Here is a 6,318-nt window from a genome sequence, read left to right as displayed (position 1 = left end):
TGCAGATTGCGCAAAGTCCACATCACCAGGTGGACAATATACTCCGATAAAATGATAGTATATTAACTTTCTTACTTCACGTTCCACAACTGTGCCTCACCCTGATTTTGGGTTGAGTGTCGGGATTCGCAACAGGTCTATTTGCAACCCTAAGATGTTAATATTAACTTTTTTTAACGCCCCTTTTGTTAGAATGTTGTTTACACTTTTAGGTTTAGCTGCAATAATGGTTTTCAGTTTTTGTTTGCTTCCTTGACGTTGCGTCATAAAATTTCTTCCTTTCATCATCATATTGACGGAGATGACAATTACGTGAAAATATTTCTCGCGATTATAATGGCTTTTGGATAATACTTTCTGAATTAAATGAATTAATCATAAACATCAATTCTTGCTCCGAATCAGCCAAAGACCGAAGCCTTATATTAAATTGCTTTGATGTCGAGGTCGTTGTCTTTTTTTTCAAAGTTTAGTTATGGACACTGTTAGGGAAACTTCTCATGAATTGTCATCCTGCCTTAGATTGCGCAACTCTGAACTTTTTCATAAGAAATCGTTGTCGATGGTCGATAACAGCTGTCTCTTCGAGCTCTTGAAGGCTACTACAATTTTTTGCGATAACCATTTGCTTTCATTACTTGAAGTGGAACAACTTGGAATTAAAATGTTATCATCAATTGTGGGCGTATTAGTAAACGGATCGAGACCATGGTTAGAACACACTCTCTATTCTCTAATAACTAAAAGTTATTTTAATTTCAGATCAATGATTGCTATAACTTCTTATTTCTGAACGGATATATCTTAAAGAGTATTTTAGTGATTACTGTATTTCCAGGTATATGAGCATGAAAATCATCGACTCAAGTCAATTCTGGTTCTCTTATGTTAACTTGGATTGTACATGTTTTTAAAAACCTTTATTTATCCATGCACATCTATGTACGTATGTAAGTATTGTATATAATATGTAAGTAATATTGCATTAAAGTATTTCAGATAAGGTTCGGACTCACACTTGTGAGTACATGTAAATGTAAAACTATCCTTTAATATTCTGCTTTAGTGTTTAGCAGGCGTGCTAGACATGCGGAAGCGTCAAATTGTCTACGCACGCTTATCTGCTTATCTTCGCACAAGAAACTAAATGGGCGTAAAGGAGTCACTTGAAAACTATGACAGAAGAATTCACATATACTCATAAAGTTACCGATGAGCACTCTATTACGTTGCATAACATCGAATGCCTGCACTTACTAACCTTTTCTATTTCTCTTTAAAGAAGACTTTGCGTTAGCGTCATCACATGTTCCTTTTAACGATGATTTATAATAATTGTAAACTAAAACCGCTTAAGTGGCTGTGAATCCTGACACCTTATACTCGCACAGACGCACACCTAAATGCACACCTACACACCAATATATATATATATATATATATATATAGGTTTATGAAAACCACATAATTGTATGACTTGTACTTATACTCTTTTCTTCCCAAGTTTTTACAGTGGGTTTTTTAAAAATTTTTTTTTCCCCATTTCTGATATTCTTTTGCAAGTAGCTGTGTTACTCGAAACATGTGTTTTGCTTTATTACTCTTTCCAAAAAAAGAAAAAAGAAAACTCTTTATATGCTATTTTTTATATCATCTTCATTGCTTTTCCTTTTCATTGCATTATTTTACGAATTGTTGGTTCTGCTCTTACACTAACAATCCCCCAGGAGCTTAATGGTCCATTAAATGTCTGCCTGAATTTTAGGTTTTATTTATGCAAGAGGAAGAAAAGGAAACACTTGCACTTGCATAACTTGAAATTGCAAAATTTTTTTTCAAACCATAAATAAATAACCGAATAATTTTACAGCAGGAGCAAAAGAGTCCGAAAAAGAATTTCATTCTTCGAAACCAAAAATATACAGATATATTAAATACAATAGCTATGCAACTAATTAAGTATCCAATGTACTCTATTTTTTATAAAGAGAAGATTATAAAAACGCCAACAACAGAACTTCGAGCGTCAAGGAAATGCGATGTGACCAGCGCATAGATGCATAATGATTGCATAATGATTGCAAACACTTTGATGAAGCCATCGCTATCTGTAATTTCTTTGGCGTTTAACGATATGATTTTTACCCTGAATTTCTTATACACTCTTATAAACAGATGGTTTCTTCTCTGCCCTAAACTACCCTAACCTACTCCTTTGGAAAATGATTTTTCGAGAGAAACGCGTCTTAAGTTTTACAATTGCATTGTCGACATTCATTGCAATGGCCGGCAACTTCAGGACCTTTCACATTCTTTGTGTCCCGCTTTTAGCGCTTTCGTTTTTAGCCATTTAGCTGTGTCGACCTCGTTAACGATGGCGAGTAAACTTGTGAAACTCTATCTAAACTAAATTGTGAGGAAACGACTCGACAAAATGACAAAAATATTTTCTAAAATACATTGTAATTCCGGGTGGACGGATCATGACGTATATGTTCCATTATAAATACTGCGGTTAACAGATTAATACATGAATTCATTCACAACTAACACATCAAAATTTGTATTGGGCGCTTCCAAATTCTTGGCACTAGCACTGACTCCTTTCGAATTTTTCTCGTCCTCGTATATTTGCTTGAAAAACTCTATAATGTTTCGTCCATCCATCTGTCCGTTTATGTGCTTGTCTGTCACTTGTTGGTTATATACAGTGAACTTCGCTCACGATCACTCATTGGGCAATTTGTGGCAGACAATAATCTAGAATTTTAAGCAAATTCATGGAAACCTTGAGAAAAATTGTGATATTATGGATATCAAGAAATTTTTCACTAACAATTAATAGGTGACATTGGATTAACACTTGGTAAATATTTTTTTCATACATTGTAAGAGTTTAGGCAATAGGCGCCTAAAGCGGAGCTCAATTCTGGCGAAGAAGATGTTTTTTCCATTTGCTCAGAAAATCTTATTATTATTATTATTCAAGATTAAGTATTTATAAGTTTTGGACCTGTAATCAAATTCGCTCACCCATATTATTATGCATAACGCTTATTATATTAATGCGAATGCACCTAATCGTGTACATTCGAATACCTACAACAACAACAAAAATTAGAGATCTTTCATAATTAAAGGCTACCAAGCGTAACATGACGGCTCAGTGACATCGGAAATGCAGCACCACCAACAATACCGTCTTGCTGTAATATCTATACATAGTTACATGGATTCACGTACAAATAAATCTACATCTATATATATATGTGTATTTATATATACATGCAATCATTTTACATATTTACATACTCTATACATTGTCCTATGAATTTTGCATTGAAAGTTTGTAACGCTTCGAGCCACTTCGTTTAAAATGACTTAATTATCACAAAGTAACGCAGTAAAACTGAAACTATTAATGCGCGCGCAACTGCAATAACATAAATACTAACATATTTATCTTAAGAGCAATGAAATTAAATTTTTATTTTTTATTTTTTTTCGTATATTAATGAAATTAAAATTTCTCCTAATTACATACATAGCTATGATACAAGAACAATTCGCTCGTTCATTACATATTTTCAGTTCAATCAATATTTTTATTGACAAATAATTTCTGTCCCGCCTATAAGTAAACATTTCATTTATTGACACAATGCCGTCACAGATCCTCATGCAAGAGATCGCATAGAAGTCATGACATATCGCACACATGCATACAAGCGTACACATAAATAAAAAGTGCTTTACGGATACGCTCGCTGGCTTTAGATTGGCCATTCATGCATTCAAAAATTAACTCCGCCCGGTTGAAATTTTGTTGTGTGCCTGCAGTTTACCATTCAATCAACAGCTAAATCATAAAGATGTGTGCAAGATATGGATATATAACGTATATGAGTGAGCATTGTTAGTAAATAAATGCGAGCAATATGAGAGAGGTAGTAGCGAGTAATAAGATATATGTGCTTGTGTGTGCAATATGAATGTAAATGCATTCAACTATTCAGAGTAATTTATATGATTTAAGAAAAGCCTCTAAACACATCTATGTATGTGTGTGCGCTAGCCTCTTAACACGAATCCTTTACATACCCTACCATTAGGCCAAAGAAGTAAAATTTTTAACAAATAATAATAAAAAATATATATATATTTAATTTATCTAACGTACATATAATACGAGGTGTGTGTAAAGCAACATTAAACGCTCAAGTGATAAAAATTCGTATATTAATTTTATTCGTCTAAAACATGAATAGACCTTTGAAGGTCACTTATGTTATCGCTGCTATCGGACTTATTGTTTTTTCGATTAGAAGAAGAACAATTTTCAATGAAAGTTATAGAGTAGTGGTCTTGACGTTTTTATTAAAGTGGTCTCGGATAAGTCTATTTGTCTTATTTTTCTGAATCCTTTTGCTTTGCTCAACGCTGCACAAACTGATTCAGCAAGAGAAAGAGAAACTAGACGAAAGTCTGAATTTCTTTCTTTAGTGGAATTTTAATCAACGAATTTGAAAATAAATTTCATATCCACGTAAAAGTCATGAGTTAAACAAAGACATGAGACAAAGACAAAAGATCTTCGTCTTCTCTTTACATTGCGATGATGAGATGCATATCGAATATTCTCCTTAAAATGATGAGAGCGTTTTCTTTATTTTTGGACCAAGAAAAAAATCACCCCGAAGCATATGTTGTCATTTATTCAATATTTTAAGAATGCGGCGCTTTCTTTAGAAATTATCTGTCAAATGCTTTCAGATCGTTTTAATCTTGTGGCCGGCTTGAACGAACAGTATCTACTAAAGGGCTAAAAATAGTTTACCCGTGCAAGCGGATATGTTACTTAAATACAATCATCTAATGCTACATTATTCATATTAAGACTTGAGGGACATTACAAAATGCACATGTTCTTGGCAAGCGAAGGGAATTAGATTTAATTATATGTGTTCACGGCAAAGTTGAGCAGAAGTTAGGTTGATGAGAGTCCCATAGAAGTTTTATATTTGTTACGGGATCATGCCAGGTAACTAGCTAGGTAAAAAGTGAAATTTTCGCGTCAATTTAATATACAACTTTGCCAACTCCTGGCATATAATCGATGAAGCTGACATAAAAGCAAAAGTGGGAATAGGAAGTCAAATGATTCGCTTCCATAGGTCGATTGGAAGCAGACATCATCGATACAAAAGCCTTGCTCTTTAAATGTACAACATTTTTAATAAAAAAGGAGGTAAGGAACCTAAATAACTAATAAAAAAACTTTTGAGGAACGCTATATGTCTACAATCCATTTTTCCATAGTCGCGTCAAAATTAACCTACGCGGACTTATTTTCCTTGTGGTGATGGCAGAAAATGTAAATGAATGAAAGTTACCGTGGACCATGGACAATATACCATGCTTTCTACTTGGAATATTATTGTTACGTAAGCTTAGCTGGATCTGCAGTTTCACGCAGTGATCATTTCGCTTGTGGATAGTAAGCCTAGTCAATGTTATCTTCGAAGAAGGGGAGTGAGTGAAAGATTAGATTGACAGTTTCTCTTGCCCAGAGGTTCACTAAAGGAATTCGTTTACAAAAAAAATATCCACTTTATTACAGTTACATTGACTCGCCGAACTTCCAAGCGAGTCATCCATTGAAAACGCGAAAAATATTAGGCGAAACGTTTCAGTATTAAGGTGTCTATCCTATTACGCTTGTCAATTGTAAATTTGATCATTTTTATACATTTTCCGATATTCTCTTCGCGTAACGTATTGGGCGATTTTCTCAAGTGGCTCATTTTGCTCTCATCGACCCCGGCCTCTGTTTGTTTCATATAAGATAAAATATCAAAGCTATTCATTTTGTTGTTAAGATTTTCACTTGCTCTCTCTCTTATGTGAGTACAAAAAACATTCTCATATTCGTTTTTACGCATACTATGATAAAAATAACGCCATTAAGGGCTCCCATACACATGAACACATCAAACAAGTATCTTGAATGCGATCAGCCAAACAGAAGGAACCATATAACTCATACATTCGCGTGAACACGGATACAAATAAGCATTGATGTGGTGCAAAGCACCGCAATACATTCAAGAGTTACTTGTATTGCGTAGCGTAGCATCGCACAGTGAGTTGAATTTTAAATGCTAGCTGATCTTAAACGACGACAACAAGCAGATGCATGAGATTTTCGTACGTGTACGTGAATGTCTGACTGGGTGGCGTTGGTTACGGTTTGTATGGGTTACTGATCGATCAACATCAATGCTAACAGAGCGCGATCGCTACGCCTTAAATTAGTCG

Source organism: Glossina fuscipes, unplaced genomic scaffold (genome assembly GCF_014805625.2).
Source record: "Glossina fuscipes isolate IAEA_lab_2018 unplaced genomic scaffold, Yale_Gfus_2 3, whole genome shotgun sequence".
NCBI lineage: Eukaryota > Metazoa > Arthropoda > Insecta > Diptera > Glossinidae > Glossina > Glossina fuscipes.
The sequence above is the reverse complement of the archived record's forward strand: the minus strand, read 5'-3'. Positions refer to the sequence as shown.